Source organism: Pleurodeles waltl, chromosome 3_1, assembly GCF_031143425.1.
Source record: "Pleurodeles waltl isolate 20211129_DDA chromosome 3_1, aPleWal1.hap1.20221129, whole genome shotgun sequence".
Taxonomy (NCBI): domain Eukaryota; kingdom Metazoa; phylum Chordata; class Amphibia; order Caudata; family Salamandridae; genus Pleurodeles; species Pleurodeles waltl.
In genome coordinates this window covers 631102536-631124519 of record NC_090440.1, presented here as the reverse complement: position 1 = coordinate 631124519, position 21984 = coordinate 631102536, and the positions used below count along the sequence as shown (strand labels likewise).

The 21984-nt window shown below is 49.4% G+C and overlaps 1 protein-coding gene across 1 annotated transcript in view; it reads right to left on the bottom strand.

Annotated features, from left to right (window-relative positions):
- Positions 1 to 21984, bottom strand: part of LOC138284401 (mucin-5B-like) — a 1991087-nt gene that overhangs the window by 47413 nt on the left and 1921690 nt on the right. The gene's annotated exons all lie outside the window — the stretch shown is intronic.

Sequence of the window (21984 nt, the reverse complement as noted above, 5' to 3'; positions counted from 1 at the left end):
GGGGAACTGGGAGGGCTGCTGTGCGACAGGGGGAGGACAGGCAAAGGGAAGCCACTCTCCACGAGGCCCTCTCCAGCATCATGGGAGCCTACCACCTTTCCCAGGAGACGATGGCAACGGTACTGGCCAAGTTTCCAGAGACCCAGCGCCTGCAGGAGGAACAGTATTTGGGCTTCAGGGAGGAACTCAGATCCATCAATTCCACCCTGGGCACCATTGTAGGGGTGCTGAAGGAAGTCCTCAACACCAGGAGGGACACTGTGGCAAAACAAGGGGCCCCTGACACTAGCCTGGACGATGAACTGCCCACCACCTCCGACCGCGCTAGTGGACAGGAGGCACAACCACAGGACCACCACACCAGCACCCCACCCCCTGCAGAGGATTAACCACTCCGCAAACGGTCACTGAAATCCAGGACAAAGACAGAGAACGATGGCAAGACCCCCGCCAAGAAATGAGACCACCCTGAATGTCATCCTTCTGTCCCACTTTGTCACCCTGTCCATCCTCAAACTACCCCAACTCCACTTGCTATACCCATTTGGGAAATGCACCTGTGAGACTAATAGACTGGACTCTGCCATGGACATTCCTCCACCATCAACCCTCACCATTTTACAACCCCCTCCAATATTGAGCACTTAAATAAACACCCTTGAAGCACAAAACAATCTGGAGTCAGTCTGTGATTTCGAAATAGTGTATTAGCAATTACAGTGTCAAAATGCTCTTTCAAATGTAATGTCAACATACCTATGTCACACAGCTCTAGTCCATGAGGAAACAAAGCAGATGTCACACAGTGGGACCCACATATGTGAAATCATAAGGGAAAGTGACAACTCAGTGACCATACACTGGGTGAAAACGACAGACAGTAGAGAGGTAGTAGTGTTAAAGTACATGTAGTAGGCAGGTTTGTATTCTTACCCGTGTCTCACTGGAAATATTGCAGGATCACTGAGTTCCTGTTTTTGATGTCCTCTTCTTCTGCTTCCTTGTCTTCACTGTCCACAGGCTCCACAGCTGCTACAACACCGCCATCTGGACCATCCTCCTGCAGAAAAGGCACCTGTTGTCGCAAAGCTAAGTTGTGAAGCTTACAGCAGGCCACGATGATCTGGCACACCTTCTTTGGTGAGTAGAATAGGGATCCACCTGTCATATGGAGGCACCTGAACCTGGCCTTCAGGAGGCCGAAGGTCCGCTCTATAATCCGCCGAGTTCGCCCATGGGCCTCATTGTAGCCTTCCTCTGCCCTTGTCCTGGAATTCCTCACTGGGCTCAGTAGCCATGACAAGTTGGGGTAACCAGAGTCACCTGCAAATGGCGAGGGACAACTGTTAGACACACGCTAACCTGTAGGGATATCCCCAGACCCAGACAACCATTCCCACTGACTTGCTTCCAGGTGCTCACCTAATAGCCACACACAGTGCCTCTGGAGTTGCCCCATCACATAAGGGATGCTGCTATTCCGCAGGATGTAAGCGTCATGCACTGAGCCAGGGAATTTGGCATTAACATGGGAGATGTACTGGTCTGCCAAACACACCTTCTGCAAATTCATGGAATGATAACTCTTCCGGTTTCTGTACACCTGTTCATTCCTGCGGGGGGTACCAAAGCCACGTGTCCCATCAATGGCACCTATGATGCTGGGGATATGTCCCAGGGCATAGAAGTCACCTTTCACTGTAGGCAAATACTCCACCTGAGAGAAAACAATGTAGCTCTGCATGTGTTTCAGCAGGGCAGTCAATACTCTGGACAACACTTTGGAAAACATAGGCTGGGACATCCCTGATGCTATGGCCATTGTTGTTTAAAATGACCTACTTGCAAGGAATTGGTGTAATGACAGCACCTGCACTTGAGGGGGGATTCCTGTCGGATGGCGGATAGCTGACATCAGGTCTTACTCCAGCTGGGCACACAGTTCCAGGATTGTGGCACGATCAAGCCTGTAGGTGATGATCACATGTCTTTCCTCCATTGTCGACAGGTCCACCAGCGGTCTGTGTACCGGAGGATGGCGCCATCTCCTCACATGTCCCAGCGGACGGTGCCTACGAAGGACAACAGCGAGCACAGAGTCAACCAATTCAGAGTTACGTAGCCACAGCTTACACAGATCATGCATCATAATCCGAAATTTGGCCTGTATGAGTGTTGAGGCAAGGCATAGGTATGTGTGACACAGTTAAAAATTAAGCCACGTGGGCCACTGAAATGGCGGCTGCCTGACCTGTAAAGTGGGACAATGGGATGTGAGGTAACTGCGCTGGCGTTGTACACCGTCGCGGTAGGTGGTTGAAGACCGTGGCGCAATTCTGCATTGGTTAACATTGGACCCAATGGGTCCCAGGAGCCAATGACGATGTACGCCGGCGGTGATGGTACGCCGCGGACGTGACTGCATTTTCTATCTGTTCAATCACTCGATACCTGATCTGACAGGAAAGGACCTTCACTGCAAGTGCTGCTGTGACCTCGGTCTGGAAGAGACAAGGGCCCCTGCCTTCACATCGGAGGAGTTGGAGAAACTCGTGGATGTGGTCCTCCTCCAGTACACGCTACTCTATGGTCCTCCAGACAAACACGTAAGTACACTGGGAGCATGCTGTATGGGCTATGCCTGTGTGGAGTGGGGTGGATGAAAGATGGGGGGAGGGGGGATTGAGGCGTGCATGAAACGATGGTGCGTGCATGTGCCACATGGCAAGGGTAGGGATGGGGGCCAATGACTGTGACGGTGCAGTTGGTAATAACTTTTCTTTTCCCCCGTACAATTCATGTGTGTCAGCGCCCACCAGAAAAAGGATATTTGGCATGCCATCGCCAAGGACATCCAGACCCTGGGGATCTACCACAGATGGAGCACCCACTGCCGTAAGAGATGGGAGGACATTCGCCACTGGAGCAAGAAGATGGTGGAGACCCAGCTGGGTATGGCCTCCCAACGTGGGAGGGGTGCCCGTCGCACCATGACCCTAGTGATGTTCAGGATCCTGGCGGTGGCGTACTCGGAGTTGGATGGGCGCTTGAGGACATCACAGCAGCCACAATGGGGTGAGTACACTCTCATTTTGCTGATTGTGCGTGCAGTGGAGGTGTCTGGGTGGGGGAGGTGGGCTGTGGGTTTCCCTAGGCCAGGGCAAGTGTGCTAGTTAGGTACCCTTGTTCTGGCAGACCCTGTGGCACCCCACCCCACCTGTGTACAGTGCCAAGTACACCTAGTCAGGCTCCTGTGTCATCCATGTGTGCAGATGTCGGCCATAGCCTTGTAGGCCAGGTCCCAGGGATTGAACAGTGGAGCCTAAGTGCGCGGCCTAGTGCAGGGGGCTTCTCTGTCTGTCGTGTCCGCCAACGGTAGCGGTAATGCATGCACTCAACATGTCTTTCTTCTGTCGTCCCCCCCTTTTTGTGGTCTCCCTGTTCTTGTGTGCATTAGCATCATCAGGCGGAGGAGCAGTGGCACCGGAGCAGGAGGGAACTGCATCCCACATGGCCCTGGAGGGCAAGACAACGGACTCAGAGTTCACCAGTGGGACGGAGGGTGAGGGGAGCTCCATGGCGGGGACAGGAGCTGACACCAGTGATACGGACTCGTCCTCTGATGGGAGCTCCCTTGTGGTGGTGGCAACATCTGTGCCCCCGCATCTACAGGTACAGCCGCCACCCCCCCTACCAGCACCACCCTCCCAGCAGGTCCTCAGCCTTTGTCCCGTGCCCTCTCACCCAGGAGGGTGGGCATCACCTTCGCCCCAGGCACCTCTGCTGCCCTCAGTGAGGAGGCCATTGACCTCCTCAGGTCCCTCACTGTTGGGCAGTCTACCATTTTAAATGCCATCCAGGGTGTAGAAAGGCAGTTGCAACAAACAAATGAATTTCTGCAGGGCATTCATTCTGATCAGGCGGCCCAGCACTGATGGCAGCCATTGTCCCTGCCTCTAGCCTCCCCCCTCCAACTTCCTCCACCCAGACCCAATCCCCTCTACCTCAGCCTATCCCAAGCACACCTTCAGACCAACATGCACACACGTCAACAAACAAGGGAAGCTCTGCCAAACATAAGCACCACAGATCCCACAGGCACTCACGCAAGCATCACACACATGCAGACACACCAACATCCAATGCCTCCAATGTGTCCCCCTCCTCCTCGTCTACCTCCTCCCTCCCAGTCTCGTCTACACTCACACCTGCATGCACTACATCTACAGCCACTACTTCCATCACCAGCACACACACCACCACACCCCGCTCACGTGCAGTCACCACCCCCACTGCCATTCTCATGTCCCCTGTGTCCTCTCCGAGTGTGTCTGTGACACCACCTCCCAAGATACACAAACGCAGGCACACACCCACCCAACAGCCATCCACCTCAGGACAGCCTCCAGCGCATACACATTCACCCAAAGTCACCAAATGAACACCTCCTACAACCACAACCTCTTCCTCCACTCCCAAACCCCCTCCAGCTACCCGTCCCAGCGTTCCCAAGAAACTTTCCCTGTCCAACTTTGACCTTTTCCCTCACCTCCCCCACCCCGTCAGTCTCCTAGGGCCCGACTCTCCATGTCCCAACCTAGCACCTCAGCCACAACATCTCCGGGACCAGTGGTGCCTGTAGTCACCGGAATCTGGAGTGCACCAGGGCAGCCAGTGTGGCACGGAGCCACAGCGCGGACATTCCCCCACCTGTGAAGCATCAAAAGTTGGCCAGTGCCCAGGGGGAGAGGGAGAAGACTCCAGCCACCAAAGCCGCTCCCAGGGGTAAAGGTGGGAGCGTGGAGTCAGCTGCGACACCTTCCAAGGTGGGGAAGGGCCACAAGAAAGTCAGCAAGTCTAGGAAGAGCAGCACGGCAGAGAAGACCGCCATCATCCCCGCTGCCCAGGAGGCCACCGCCATCATCTTCGCTGCCCAGGAGGCCTCCGCCATCATCCCAGCTGCCCAGGACAGGACCGCCAGCACCAGCCCGCTGGGCCAGACAGGACCACCAGCACCAGCCTCACTGGGCCATGAAGGACCGCCAGCACCAGCCCCGTTGGGTCAGACAGGACCGCCAGCAGCTGAGTCACTGCCAACACCCCTGCCGCCACAAGCACTGCTGAACAGGACACCGCCGCCACAAACACCGCTGAATAAGACACCGCCACCACAAGCACCGCTGAACAGGACACCGCTGCCACAAGCACCGCTGAATAGGACACCGCCACCACAAGCACCGCTGAACAGGACACCGCTGCCACAAGCACCGCTGAACAGGGCACCGCCACCACAAGCACCGCTGCCAAGGACACTGCCGCAACAAGCACCGCTGCCAAGGACACCGCCGCAACAAGCACCCCTGGCCCATGAGCGCCAAGGGCACTGACGCTACTGCGTCCGTCACGAGCAGGATGAAGCATTCTGGGCACAAGGCCCCCTCCAGAACCAGTGGAGAGATACATCCACTACCTCTGTCCTTGGCAGGATGAAGCACTCTGGGCACAAGGCCCCCTCCAGAACCAGTGGAGAGATCCATCCACTACCTCTGTCCTTGTCAGGATGGAGCACTTTGGGCACAAGGCCCCCTCCAGAACCAGTGGAGAGATACATCCACTACCTCTGTCCTTGGCAGGATGGAGCACTCTGGGCACAAGGCCCCCTCCTGAACCAATGGAGAAAGGCATCCACCTGAGAGACCGTGGCTTTTCACTCCCCAGGATGAAGCAGTGGGCAACCCACCCACTGTAGAGACTTGAGAGATTGTGGCTTTGCACTCCCCAGGATAAAGCAGTGGGCAACCCACCCACTGGAGAGACTTGAGAGACTGTGGCTTTGCACTCCCCAGGATAATGCAGTGGGCAACCCACCCACTATAGAGACTTGAGAGACTGTGGCTTTGCACTCCCCAGGATAAAGCAGTGGGCAACCCACCCACTGTAGAGACTTGAGAGACTGTGGCTTTGCACTCCCCAGGATTGAACAGCGGGCAAACCACCCACTGTAGTGACTTGAGGGCCTGTGGCTTTGCACTCCCAGGATTGAGACTTGAGAGACTGTGGCTTTGCACTCCCCAGGAATGAACAGTGGGCAAACCACCCACTGCAGAGACTTGAGAGACTGTGGCTTTGCACTCCCCAGGATTGAACAGTGGGCATGTGCCCCCTCATGGATTTGGCGTTGTGCACTCAACCGGCTGAGGTGCCCCCCCTTTCCCTTCCCCCTGAGGTGCCTGTTTTATTGCTAGCTGATGCCCCTGCAGTGTTCTCTCCGTCATGTTCGGGGATTGAGTGTGGGCCTTGCCCATGCCGTGTGGGCCCAGTGTTCCTTGGACTTCAATGGAGCACTACCTGGACTACTATTCTTGATGTATATATTTGTTTACAGTGTATGTATATTTTTGCATCCTGGATTTTAATAGATTACAATGGCTACACTCAATTGCTATTGTCTTTGCATTCTTCCGGGGGCTTGGGGGTGTAACTGTAATGTGTCATGCTGTATTAGTGTGTGTGTTGTAGTGGGTGAGGGTGGGGGTGGGGGTGTTACGAGCGTGTGTCTCTGTTTTTTCCCTCTCCCCTCCCCTGTGTCGTAGGTGCAGTACTCACCGTTGTCTTCACCGCTGGCGTTCGTGCTCCTGGTAGAGGAGCAAGAAGATGAGGGCTGGCAGGATCTGGAGCTCGGGTTCCATGGCATCTGGATTCCTAGTGGGGTATGTAGAGGTGAGCGTTTCCCCTTCGTAGTCCTGTTTCCGCCGTGTTTTTGTCCTCGGTGAATCCGCCCTGGAAATGGTGGCGGATTGGTAGGTTGTGATACTGTGGGTGGTACATTGTCCTCCGCCTGTCTGTTGGCGGTGACCTCCAAGCTGTTTGTTTGTAACGCTGTGGCGGTCGGAGTGTTAAAGTGGCTGTCTTTGCTGGCGGTTTCCGCCACGGTAGTAATTGCAATTTTTTTACTGCCGGCCTCTTGACGGTCTTACCGCCGCTTTAACACCGACCGCCAGGGTTGTAATGAGCACCATACTGTCTAATCTCTTGATGACTCTTTCTTGAATAATAGAGGAGAGATCTTTTATTATTGGAAAACAGGAGTATTCATCAAGAGGATCTAAAAAGTAAACAGTAATTCTTTCCCATGCATGTTTCGGTAATTCTGACATGCTTAAAGAATGTTAAGGAGTTTTCAATGACAGGCAGTTGCAAAGATGTAAGGCCATTAACTCTCTTTAAACTCTTACATCAAGATGAGGAAAGCAAACTCAATCTCATTTTGTGCCAATGATTCCACAATGTCCTTCATAGGCCACCTCAATTTTCTGTTTGCTCAGTCTCTTGAATTCCTTTTCTCAAACCTCTCAGAATAATGCCTTCTTGGGTTATGGACAGTTCATCTTTGACATTTTTAAACTTCTGGTATTCACTGTCGATGGCAACAGGTCGAGTATGTTTGTTGCATGACTGATGGATAATAATGTAGTTCAGTTTTAACATGTCACTACATTGACTCATGTTAGCAACACTTTGTTCTACAGAAACGGCAGCTGGTGTGTTTGATAACACAATTAAGTTTATGTAGGCTTCAGGTGACTTATAAGGGATAACTTGACACTGGATAGGTACTCTGGAGGATTAGTCTGCAGGGTTTTTATCTTTCCCTGGGTGATGTACAATTGGGTAGTTGTACTCCTGTAATCGTAGTTGGCAACTTTCAATGCAAGAAGGCATATTGGCCTTTGGATTACCTAAGATTGTCAGCAATGCTTGAGGATCTGTGACAAACGTAAAAGGTTTTCTGTATAGGAATACGTGAAAATGTTCACAGTGACAAATTCTTAGATGTATCTGCAGCAGTAACTGGCCATGCCAAGGAATGAATGTAACAAGGAAACATCTTGTGGGAGACTGGCAGATGACAATGCTTGCACTACAACTGGATCTGGTGTTATATCCCCCTCAGAAAAGATATGGCAAAATAATTTAGCTTTGTCTTATTGAATTCACATTTCTCAGCATTCAGCATCAAACCTGCATCAACAAGTAAATGTCACACTTTCCTGACAGCTTTATCCTGCTCTATGTCATTGCTATAGTTGACAGCATTCATGACAGGCTGTATGATACATCATTTGATATCTTGAAAAATATTTGCAGCTGATGATACACTAAAACTTAGGGCCTAGTTGCCTCATTAAGTGTTTGGCAGTCCTACTCGCGATGGGAGTCTGACCGCCGCAATCTTGGCTGTCCAACCACCAGATTACAATCCTGGTGGTTAGACCACCAAGAGACCACCACCACCAGCAGGATCATGGATCCCGATCATGGCAGTGCAAGTTGTGGTCTACCATGGCGGTCCGATTTCAGCACTACCGTGCTGATCGTGACTTGCCTTTCCGCCAGATTTTTCATGGCGGGGACACCACCATGAAAAGGTTGGTGGAAAGGCATATAAGAAGCCACAGGGGGACCCCTACACTTCCCAGGACCATGTCATAGGCAGTGCAAGGGCCCCCCTGTCAGCACCCTCAGAATGTATGCCAGACAATGTGCATTCTGCGGGTGCTGCCGGCAGTGATAGAGCAGCAGCATTGGCCTCGGCTCTCCCTGAGAGCTGAAGCAAATGCCACCACACTGTCGATGCTGGGCAGCTCAGCAGGGAATTCGTAATATGGCAGTCAAGAGGTCACCAGCATGGCAGCAGTCTCTCGACCATCATAGTGGCAGTCTGACAGTCAGACCACCACAGTATTATTCGGGCCCTTAGTCTTTTGTATCAAAGGAGACCAATACGCATAGAAAAACTTTTGATGTACCTGCAAGGCTCCTTGAGTTGCAACTGATGGTATCCTTTATTCAAATCAAGAAGAGAGAAGACCTTCATGCCACTCAATTGTTTTATCCTGTCAGCAATGTGTGGACCTGGGTGTTGTTCTCTTTCAATTGCCTTGTTCGCTTGACGGATAGCCATGCATATGCATGCAGGTCCTTCACTGCAGTTTGTGGGTACTACCACTATGGGAGAAATCCATGGCATCATGTAGAATGCACAATAATATCATGTTTGACTAATGATTCAAGTTCTTTTTCAACAGCCTTCTGCAAATGAAATGCAATTGTTCTGTGTCTCTATGCAACAGGATATACATCCTAATTATTATGCATTTGTACTTTCATAGTTTTACGTTTTCCTGACCCATAAAACAATGAAGGGAACTGACATACTATTTTGTGATGAGAATTTATGTTGTAGTTCACTGAGATCCTTCCCATATCAGCAGCTGTGTTGAAACTGAGTAAATAGGAACTTAACGCTGTACCTTGAAACACGTCAATGTGTGTTTGCACTTTTGTTTTCTTGTGTTTCATCATAGCTACAAATAAACCTTTATGTTTCAGTGGTGTTCATGTAGCCCATGTGTACACTTTAGTTTTCGATGGTGTCAGTCTTGGCAATGGAGATAGTTTGTTATATTTCTCCTCAGGCATAATATTTACCAATGCACCACTGTCAATAATGAGAGATATTGAACAACAGATTATTTTCAGGGTACTCTTCAGGCAAGGTTTGAATGACTTTAGTGCTTTTTCGTGTCAACCTTTCTTTGACCAGTTTTCTCTTCACATGCAGCCAGTCCAAGATGCACACATTTTTCTGAGGTAAACATCTGTATTGCACAACATTCTTCTTCACTTTCACTTGATATTTCCCCCTGTTTCTGAATGACTTATCACCGGTTTGAAATTGGTGGTAATCTGAGAATGTTTTGCGACCACATTCTGGTCGCAAAACATTCATGCATACCAGTGTGATTCAGTATTAGCAATGGACTCCTAAACGTGCCCCTTCCTAATGCCCAATTGCAAACGCAAAATACTATACAGTAACAAGTTACTAAGGCGGTCATTCTGACCGTGGCGGGCGGCGGTAGCCGCCCGCCATGCGTTCACCGCCATTTGGCCGCTCCGCGGTCAAAAGACCGCAGAGGCCATTCTGGCTTTCCCACTGGGCCAGCGGGCGCCCGCCAAAGGAGCGCCCGCCGGCCCAGCGGGAAAGGCCCTGCAACATAGAAGTCGGCTCCGAATGGAGCCGGCGGTGTTGCAGGGGTGCGACGGGTGCAGTTGCACCCGTCGGGATTTTCACTGTCTGCTCTGCAGACAGTGAAAATCATGCTGGGGCCCTGTTATGGGGCCCCTGCACTGCCCATGCCAGTGGCATGGGCAGTGCAGGGGCCCCACGACACCCGTTCCCGCCATCCTGTTACTGGCGGTGAAAACCGCCAGAAACAGGCTGGCGGGAACTGGGTCGGAATCCCCATGGCGGCGCTGCTTGCAGCGCCGCCATGGAGGATTCTCCCAGCTGGGAGTAATCCGGCGGGAAACCGCCGGACCCGGCTGGGCGACCACGGCTTTACACCCGCGGTCGGAATGCCAGATGAAGCACCGCCAGCCTGTTGGCGGTGCTTCTGGCGACCTCCACCCTGGCGGTCATAGACCGCCAGGGTTGGAATGAGGGCCTAAGTCTCATTTTGCCTTTTTTACATATACAATCTTAAGGGCCGTTTGTCACCAGTGAAGTGCTTCGTACATCTGGCCCACATGTATCATCCAAGCAGTCCATTAATTGCCAATATTTTGCTTTTTGGCAGGATCAAAGGGTGGTGGTGTGGATTTCAAGAAGGCGGAAGCATTATAACTGTTCACAGGATTGTCTGACACTGTGACTGGAGTTCTCTCCAACTCTGCTTGGCGGTCTTGGTGAATTTGTTTGTGCACACCATCTCTGAGGCCTTGTGATGTGCTGGTCTCTGGGTCATCTTGGATAGTTTGTTGAACTGTTACATCTCTTTCTTGCTCTCCATTGAAGCCCTTCACTTTCTGGAGACCTCTGGAGTTGTTCTGAGCCACCACCCAGCAGCTTTGGTAGTGTGCCACTTCAGGTATTGGACTGCTCAGTAAGCACAATCCATGTGCTTCTTCTTGGGTCTCCTCCCCCCGTTGAGGTCATAGAGCTCTGCTTCTCGAGGCTCTGGGAAGCAACAGTATGGTTTGTAATCACCTGTCAGCTAGCGCTCTTTTCTGTCTTTACTTGTGGCTGCTTTATCACTCTATTCACTGTATAGCTGTATATTGCATAATAGTGTGGTATGTCTCTGTATGGCCTGGTCACGAAGTTCCTGGCCAGCAATGTTTAGACTTTTCAGTTAAGCTTTTTTTAATCTTCAAATTCTTCTCACTGGCTGGAGTTATGGTTTGACTTCACATACTCCAAACATCGATTCTGCACTTTGACTGAGGCACACGTGGCAGGCACAAGCAGTTTGCTCCGAGAGAGCACTGTTGTCATAGTTTGACTCTTGCTCTGGGCAAGACTGGTGATTTAGGAGGACAGTACTTATGTTTGTAAGCGACTATGCCACTCCGACAACAAAACGCAACTGTCGTCCCAACCCTTCTGGCTCACAAGCAGCACCTCACCTAAACCCCAAACGGTTAGAGGTGATTTGTGGCAGTCTTTACGCACAGACTCAGAAGCGTGACATATCAGGGGATATCGTGGTTAAACGGAGAGTACCCCTTTCTCACATCAACACCAAGTCTCAATCACACAGGCAAAGAAGAAAATCAAGTAAAAGGTTCAATAATATTTATTTCATCGAACCTGCAATCTACGATAAGTTGCATGGGCTACAATGATTAGGATAATGAATAATGCAAGAAACAGAATGAAAAAGACGAGCGTCATTAGTGCAAAGACCCTCACCATCTCGCAATATCACTCAAACTCATGAAGTGTGTGATATGTCCTAATACCCCAGTCTATAGGCCTAACCTCTAACCTAGAAGAGAGTTAGGTATGTTAAACCTCATCTGCCAATGCCATGACCATGAGAAGAGCCCCTAACCTTCGTTACCTTGGAATGAGGTCTCGGTCTCAGACTCCGCGGGAACACGAAAACTGGGTCAGTGTCAAGTAGAATTGCCGCAGCGATAGCAGCAATGGAATCTGGTTGGAATCCATCTATCTATCTGATAAAGTGAGGAGTATATATACAGATCTGCCTAGACCCCTGACGTCGGTTAGTTCCCAAAGAATAGATAACAAGGCATCCTTGGGATGGTAATTGGTATAAGCATTCCATCAAAAGCGTGAAGAGGGAAAGTCCCTAACGTGGACACCTTCAGTTTGTTTGTATTTGTCACCTGGTCTTGACTCCTTAGCGCAGTGGCACTGATATGGGAAATCAAAACATGGGCCTAAGTCACAACAAGGCAGCCCTCTTGAAAGAATTAATTTAATAAATGAGCTAAAACAGAGCATGCTAAGTACGCTAAAAGTCACTAGGTGACGGGGGCACGAGTTCTGCAAGCCAACAGCTAAGCTAACTCCTGTATCCCATTAAAAACAAACTAAAATGCTCTTCACTAAAAGTTAAAATCATAATATAGGGTAAAGATTTCTAAAAATACATAAAAACAATAGCTAAAAACATATCAAGAGATGTAGGCCCTCATTTTAACCTTGGCAGTCTTTTTTAAAGACCGTTGTGGTTACTCCGGGCCGAAGACTGCCAGTGGTGGCGGTCTCCCGCCAACCGTATCATGACTGCTGGCAGCCCTCTGCCCTTTTTCGCTGCTCCACCTCCACCGTCACATCATCAGAACTCTGCCCACCGAATCACGTCCCAGGATTCAGCGTGGCGGTGTTCTGGTGATGGGGTGCTGGCGGCAGAGCAGCCCCCATGAATCCCGTTCCCTAACGGAGGATCACCGGAACAGGTAAGGTGATCCTCCCTTAGGGGACGGGGGTGGAGGGGTATTGTGTATTGTGTGCCTGCATGGGGGTGTGCTTGTGAGTGTGTAGTGGGGTTGTGTGAGTGCGTGTATGCATGCGGGGGTGTATTGTGTGTATGGGGAATGTGACGTATATGTCTGTGTGCATGTGTGCATGTATGTGTGCGTGTATGTGTATGAGTGGTATGAGCGTGTGTGTAGGGGGTGGCTGGTGTGTCTGGGTGTTTCTGTGGGGGGATGGGGGAGGGGGTCCTACCACCTCTGGGGGGTGGTAGGAGGTCGTATGTGTTGAGGGAGGACTTAGGGGAGGGGCAGATGGGAGGGGGAGACCCCAATCAGTGCCAGGGAACTAATTCCCTCACACTGATAGTGCCCACCGCCATGGATTTCATAGCGGTTGAAAATCCCACGAAATCCATGGCGGTATACGGGGTCCTGATTCCGCCGGCAGTCTAGTGATGGCCACCGGGCTGGAGACCGAAGTCTCCAGCCCAGCGGTCATTACCACCCTGGCGGTCGATGTGTAAAACTGCCGGTTTTGCATGGCGGTAACCGCCATGATTGTAATAAAAAAAAAACAGCCGGCCTGTTGGCGGTATTACCGCCGCTTTTACACCGACCGCCAGAGTTGTAATGAGGGCCATAATGTCGACCATGACAAGCAAGGCAGGCCAAGGTAAGAACAACAGAGCCATACTTTGAATTTCAAATAGAAGCCAATTATTAAATTATTTAGAATAGTCATGATCTTGGAGAGCATCTCCCAAAGGCCCCAAAAGGGTGACCACATCATCAGATGTTAAATTGATAATGGGATAAGCAGACGGATCCACTGAGCAGTAGTGAGTAGAAGTATCTTGTGCAGGTGCACCCATAGTAGCATCATCTTCTATGATGTATCGAGCCAACTCAGCGAGCATGGCTAATAGGAAGCCTCACGAATCAGCCTTAATCTCAAGGGGCATGACTGTGAGTGAACCCTCATCGGGGACATCAGCAGCTCCTGGTCCGCAGGATGCATTGGCGTAACAGCAAGACACACTGTCGGCAAATATTCGAAGAGGCACCATGTGCAGTGAAAGACTGGTTGCACGCACCATAGGAGTGGTCGGACTGTCAATGACCAATCACGCTCCAAATCCATCAGTAAGGAACCATTGAAGATCTGAGCCATGTGTTCACGGCACAGTTGAGCTGGTGGCAGCGGCTCCATTGCTGTGGTTAGCTGAAAAGACACAACCACTGCGAATCAGAAGACATAGCAGCTTATCCCGCCAATCAAAGTTAAAATAAGTGGAAAGCGACCAAATACACTTGAAAAGAGTGAATGGATGGCCAATGGGATGACTCCAAAGACAGTCTGGAAGATAGACGCAAATACAGACCCAACAGCCTTAAAGAAATGCACAATCCCGACTGTGCTCGAGGCGTTAAAAAATCTGGCTACCAGCTCTCCAACGTGATTGGGGAAGTTGGTATTTAATAGGGATTGTATTTTGGCTGATGATCTTGCAATCTGCAGAGCATGCGTCTCTCTGGCTGAAGTCAACGCAGCCTGTTTTTGAAACAGTAACGCCTTTAGTCTGCTCAGCTTGTCATAATTGTCATAATTTACATTAATAGTATCAATGTGAGGCCACATGTCTGATACCTTTATCTCTCATGTGGGGGGGGGGAATGAAACATGTCCACAACACGAAACGATCTTAGAAACTGAAATTGCATAGGCAATTCCTGGTCGATACCGCAACAACTTTGGTCGCTCAGCACCACATAACTTCCATTGGAAAGTACAAAAAATGCCGGACGAATCAAAGAGACGGGAGTACCCTTCAGGGAACAAGCCAAGTTCACAACCCCCGCATTGCAAAGGCTGTGAAGGGACACCTGTTTGCAAATCATTGAATGACTAACAGTAGTCTCACATTCGCTTCTGCTAAGAAAGACCTCTGTTTCGCCGTTCAGACATTTGTAATCAAAGGGCAACTCCCACTCTTCCATAATATAACTATCGCCTAGTCGCTCGTACCTTCCCACAGCAATATGTTTCATGCATTTTGAAAAGCGAAAAGTAGAAATGGGCAGATTAATGATGCCATGTAAGAGCCATACTGTTGATGGACTCTCTGCAACTGTGAAAGGCAACTTTTCTATTTTCTCTACATGGAGCATGGTGAAACTAGCTTTCCTTTTAGCCATTGGTTGCTGTTCCTTGGATGAATTAAAAGCAGATTCACTACAGTTAATACAGGGAGTGCAGAATTATTAGGCAAATGAGTATTTTGACCACATCATCTTCTTTATGCATGTTGTCTTACTCCAAGCTGTATAGGCTCGAAAGCCTACTACCAATTAAGCATATTAGGTGATGTGCATCTCTGTAATGAGAAGGGGTGTGGTCTAATGACATCAACACCCTATATCAGGTGTGCATAATTATTAGGCAACTTCCTTTCCTTTGGCAAAATGGGTCAAAAGAAGGACTTGACAGGCTCAGAAAAGTCAAAAATAGTGAGATATCTTGCAGAGGGATGCAGCACTCTTAAAATTGCAAAGCTTCTGAAGCGTGATCATCGAACAATCAAGCGTTTCATTCAAAATAGTCAACAGGGTCGCAAGAAGCGTGTGGAAAAACCAAGGCGCAAAATAACTGCCCATGAACTGAGAAAAGTCAAGCGTGCAGCTGCCACGATGCCACTTGCCACCAGTTTGGCCATATTTCAGAGCTACAACATCACTGGAGTGCCCAAAAGCACAAGGTGTGCAATACTCAGAGACATGGCCAAGGTAAGAAAGGCTGAAAGACGACCACCACTGAACAAGACACACAAGCTGAAACGTCAAGACTGGGCCAAGAAATATCTCAAGACTGATTTTTCTAAGGTTTTATGGACTGATGAAATGAGAGTGAGTCTTGATGGGCCAGATGGATGGGCCCGTGGCTGGATTGGTAAAGGGCAGAGAGCTCCAGTCCGACTCAGACGCCAGCAAGGTGGAGGTGGAGTACTGGTTTGGGCTGGTATCATCAAAGATGAGCTTGTGGGGCCTTTTCGGGTTGAGGATGGAGTCAAGCTCAACTCCCAGTCCTACTGCCAGTTCCTGGAAGACACCTTCTTCAAGCAGTGGTACAGGAAGAAGTCTGCATCCTTCAAGAAAAACATGATTTTCATGCAGGACAATGCTCCATCACACGCGTCCAAGTACTCCACAGCGTGGCTGGCAAGAAAGGGTATAAAAGAAGGAAATCTAATGATATTGCCTCCTTGTTCACCTGATCTGAACCCCATTGAGAACCTGTGGTCCATCATCAAATGTGAGATTTACAAGGAGGGAAAACAGTACACCTCTCTGAACAGTGTCTGGGAGGCTGTGGTTGCTGCTGCACGCAATGTTGATGGTGAACAGATCAAAACACTGACAGAATCCATGGATGGCAGGCTTTTGAGTGTCCTTGCAAAGAAAGGTGGCTATATTGGTCACTGATTTGTTTTTGTTTTGTTTTTGAATGTCAGAAATGTATATTTGTGAATGTTGAGATGTTATATTGGTTTCACTGGTAATGATAAATAATTGAAATGGGTATATATTTTTTTTTGTTAAGTTGCCTAATAATTATGCACAGTGATAGTCACCTGCACACACAGATATCCCCCTAACATAGCTAAAACTAAAAACAAACTAAAAACTACTTCCAAAAATATTCAGTTTTGATATTAATGAGTTTTTTGGGTTCATTGAGAACATGGTTGTTGTTCAATAATAAAATTAATCCTCAAAAATACAACTTGCCTAATAATTCTGCACTCCCTGTATACTTCCACGGAATCTGGACATTTTTCAAAGTCTGTAACATCCAACCTAACTGCACGATGGAACGCAGCTGACTTTACCCATGATATAAACTGGACAAGTCTGTCTGGATGATATCTATTGCAGATGACACTATGTTAGTTAGTAAAACAATTCTGTTGGAAAATGGATTCATGCCGTTATCGACAACAGCTAAAGCTTTTTTGACGTTTTCCTTATCTAGTTGTCTTAAAAGTGCTCCAGCTTTTATCTGAGAAAGCTTCCAGATCTCGTTGTGCATAGCGTATATGAATTATTTAGAGCGTTGTTTCCTAGGTCCCAGCAAAAAGTCCTGCAAGTCTACATCTTGAGAAAGAGTGTTAAGATGTTCTTTTACTGCGGCTAACATGTTAGATTGTACCCATTGTTGGCACAGCTTACCCACACTATGGCCCTCATTACGACCCTGACGGACAGCGTTATTTTGGAGAAAGGAACTGCCTATAGGCTGGTGATACCTTTCCCCAAAATATGACATTGGCGGTTTGGCATAGGCAAAACCGCCAATGTACCACTCAGTCCACCAGGGCGGTAACAGCGGTCGGGCTGGAGACTTTTGTCTCAAGCCAGGCGGCTGTCACAATCCCATCCTCGGGATTATGACCCCGCCTACTGCCATGGTTTTTGTGGCAATCTCACCACCACAAAAACCATATGCAGTAGGCACTATCAGTGCCAGGGAATTCTTTCCCTGGCACTGATAGGGATCTTCCCTGCTGCCCTCCCTAGAGTCTTCCCCCACCTTCCTCCTCCTGACCCCCTGACATACACACACCTACACGCACAGACATACACACTCATACACACACGCATACCCACATTCACCCACGCATGCATACATTCATACACACACAAAGCAACACTCACTAACATACATAATAACACACACGCATTCACATGACACAACATACACACACACTCAAACCCATTCATGAACACACGCATTCCACATGCCTCACACCCGCATGCACGCATACAAAAACAGTCACACCCCCCACACACAACACCCCTACCCTCCCCGTACTTATCTGCTTGCAGGGGGTCCTCCGGCAGGAGATGGGACGCGGCACTGCTGCCAGCAGCAGCGCCCGCCAGCGGAACACTGCCAGACTGTATCATATGTCATGATACAGGTGGCGGCGTTCTACTGGCATGGCGCTGCTGCTGGCAGCAGCGTCACCTTACCGCGGTCCGCTGCCATGACCATAGCCGGAATTCCGCCAGCCTTCTGGCAGAATTCCGGCTACAGTCATAATATGGCAGAGAGTATGTAGCCACGGTGATGGTCTTTTGGAGGCCGTCGCCGTCGCCGTGGCGGTAGGTGGGATTTACAGCGTAGGTCATAATGATGGCCTATATTTTATAAGTATACCTGTGTGTTGACCCGAGATAAAACGAGGATCTGGCTGGCTAATCTTGAAACCCCTTGAGGAATTCAAATAACATGCCTGACATCCATTAGTATCAATTGGCCAGAATAACAACCCGCCGGGACTGGAAAGTGAAGAATTATAAGTACCAGCCTGAACCTGTGCATCTAGTGCTTCCTCTGTGACATTCAGGAAGGATTGCCAATTGATAAACTTCACAGGTGGGGGGTACTGGGCGTGTTCATTTCTTTTACTTTTGCTAACCCCAGACAGGATATCTGTTGAATGGTGTCATTTAAAAAGATCATTTGGACAGGAATTAGGCATGCTCTAAACAAAGCTTCCCTACCCTGTAATTGCCAATCTTGTGTTCCCATACACTTTTTAAATCAACCGTGTTCTTCCAGTATTCGTAACCTTCAACTGTTAGATGGGAAACAAAGGACTCTGAATAAATCAGCGTGGTATCAGTTAGCAAAATCCTCCTAATCTTCGAAGGAGGCAACCTAAAATAGTATGATGCTGAAATGTTTGTTTCACACCCATTGAAATAAGCAAATTTGTCTAAATAGTGTTTCGGGCTTCCCACTGGTGGTGTAGAAAAATATTCCCACTGTGTGAAGTTAAATACTTGTCTGTGTCTGGTAGCAGGGTGCAGTTAGTAATGTCCCCAGTTATTATAGCACAACATTTCCCCATAATTCATTGTATGTTTATATGCATCATCACTTTCAAACACTGACTACGCCTTCATTTCAGTTAACATAGAATCAACTGTCTGGATATCCCAATCATCAGATACAACACCAGGTGTAATGACATCTGTCATAGAAATTTTAAACACATGTAGAATTTGAATGACCTCACTAGGCCCGTGCATATCAAATGGAACATTGTCCAACACAATCCCATCAAGAATTGGTACAGCTGAAATGTTCACAAAGGACAAGTCTCTTCGGACCTTATGTGAGGAATGATATGGAGTCAAGACTTCATCCACAAGCTCAACTGAGGAGGAAGGAAATGACCATTAACCTCTTAAGTGCGGGCGTCGGCCACTGGCCGACGCCCACACACCCTCCCTGGTGCGGGTCACGACCAGTGGCCGACACCAGGAAGGGCATTAATAAATCGCACCCGAGGATTTTTTATTTTTTTTTTTCCCCCCCCCGGGAGACACGGAAGCTACTGTGTCTCCCCCCACCCCTTTGTGACGTCAGCGCGCCGCGAGGCGCGCTGACGTTGCAAAGGTGTTTTCCCCATGAAAGCAGGAAGCAGCCTTGCGGCCGCTTCCTGCTTTCATGGGGAAAACGGCCTTTTACACGTTCGGGAAGGCCTCGTAAGAAAGGGGAGAGTCTCCCCTTTCTTACGAGGCCTTCCTGAAAGTGTTTCCTGGCCCCCGGTCGCAGCTGTGCTGCGATCGGGGGCCAGGAAACACTTTCAGGTTTCCTGGCTCCCCCGATCGCAGCACAGCTGCGATCGGGGGGGTCAGGAAACATTTTGAAAAGGCCTCGTAAGAAAGGGGAGACTCTCCCCTTTCTTACGAGGCCTTCTGAAACTGTTTCTGGCCCCCGATCGCAGCACAGCTGCGATCGGGGGCCAGAAACAGTTTCAGAAGGCCTCGTAAGAAAGGGGAGAGTCTCCCCTTTCTTATGAGGCCTTCTGAAACGGTTTCCTGGCCCCCGATCGCAGCACAGCTGCGATCGGGGGCCAGGAAACCTCACTAGACAACAAGGATTTCACTTTTGGGGGGCGGCCCCCCCCGGAAAACGGGCCGCCCCCCGGCATAATTTTCTTTAAAAAAAAAAAGGTAGGTGCCCCCTGGGGGGGGGGGGGGGGGGGGGGAAAGCGATCGCGCCCCCCCCCCCTCAGGGGATTTTTTTTTTTTTCAAAAAAAAATGAAAAATAAAAAAAATGAAATGACAGGGGGTCGCCCGTGGGCAGGGTGACCCCCTGTGGGGGCAATTTTCTTTTTAGATGTTGTAGGGTTTCCCTGGGGGCCATTTTGGCCCCCAAGGAAACCATACAACAACTAAAAAAAAAATATATGTATATATCTATATATATATATATCTATGTAGATAGATATATCTAGGTACATGGATATATCTATAGATATATCTATGTAGATATATATTTATATATATATATATATAGGTAGATCTGTATCAAAGAGATTTATAAAGCGCGCTACTCACCTGTGAGGGTCTCAAGGCGCTGGGGGGGGTACGGGGGGGAGGGAAAGGGGCTAGGAGGTTCACTGTTCAAAAAGCCAGGTTTTGAGGCCCTTCCTGAAAAGAAGTAGGTTTTGGGTCTTGCGAATGTGGGTTGTGAGTGCGTTCCATGTTTTGGGTGCAATGTAGGAGAAGGATCTGCCCCCGGTGGTGGTGTGTTTGATGCGGGGGTCAGAGGCGAGAGAGAGGTCAGCTGAACGGACGTTTCGTGTGGGGGTGTGGAAGGTGACTCTCGTTGAGGTAGGCAGGGCCTGTGTTGTGGAGTGATTTGTGTGTGAGGATGAGGATCTTGAAGGTGATCCTTTTGTCAATGGGGAGCCAGTGGAGGGATTTGAGGTGTGGAGAGATGTGTTCGTGTCGGTGGAGGTCGAGGATGAGTCGTGCTGCTGAGTTCTGGATGCGTGTAGTTTGCACTTGAGTTTTAGAGTGGTGCCGGCGTAGAGGGCGTTTCTGTAATCAAGCCTGCTGCTGATGAGTGCGTGAGTGACAGTTTTTCTGGTCTCTGTGGGGATCCATTTGAATGTTTTTCAGTATACGGAGTTTGTTGAAGCATGAGGAGGTAAGAGCGTTGATTTGTTGGGTCATAGAGAGGGAGGAGTCTAGGATGATGCTGAGGTTGCGTGCGTAGTTGGCGGGGGTGGGTGCAGGGCCTAGCGTGGTGGGCCACCATGGGGGGTCCCAGGTTTTTTTGGTGAGGGCCAAAGAGGATTATTTCGGTTTTGCTTGAGTTGAGTTTCAGGTGGTTGGCTGTCATATATACATCACTTTTGTCAATATGTGTGTGGTTTCCCTGGGGGGAAAAGTGTCCGATTTGTCTAGTGGCAGTTTTAGTGCCATAATGAAGCGCAGAAGGTTTATATGCCTACTGCAAAGAGCACATCTGTATTTTATGTAAATAGCTGAGTCCATTAGTAAAGTCTATGGAGAGATGAAGGGCACTTTTGCTGGGTGGTAATGAGGGAATCCGAGGAGGAGGGAGTGGGAGCACCAATAATGATTGTTGGACTGGGCGCAGGAGGTGCTAAAGACTGTGACGAATGGTATGTGACAAGGTGTTTTTTGAGTGTCTTGAAAGTACGTGCTGATTGAGGGAAGAAGCGCAGGTAAGGTGGCCTCTACTGTTGCACGTATCTCACACACACCATCAATTTTGTGACTGTCTACGTAGGCTAGTGTTTTTGAGCAACAGTTTAGCCAATAGCAGAGATGGCATCTTGATGGATGACTGCTGCCTGCACTCGGGTTATAGAGGACCGCTCTGACATAGGATCAGAGACTGAGACATCAGATACTGAGACAGCATCTGAGGGATAGGACAATGGCGCAGACTCTGGGAGTGATTTTTCAGTCAGAGGAGTCCCATTCGAAAACTCCTCTTCCAGTACATTATGAGGGAGGTGATGAGGACAGTCCTGCTGTCCCTTCGCAAGCTGTTCGTGCAACTGGGTAATAGTGGGTTAGGCCAACCCAGAGAGCAGGTGAATGCGGCGGCAAGCAGAGAGAGAGTGCTCTCTTGGGAGCTCACCAATTTAGTTCAGCCCCAAATTCCACCACCCAAATCATATTGTGGAGACATCAAAATTGTCTATGGCAAAACAAACTGGTTTTGTAAGGCAGGCACCTGTGTTTTTGGTCCTGGATTCGGCGGCCATATAGAGAAACACACTAAACCCAAACATTTCTGGAAACTAGACATTCGGGGGAGTCCACAGAGGTGTGACTTGTGTGGATTCCCCAAAGTT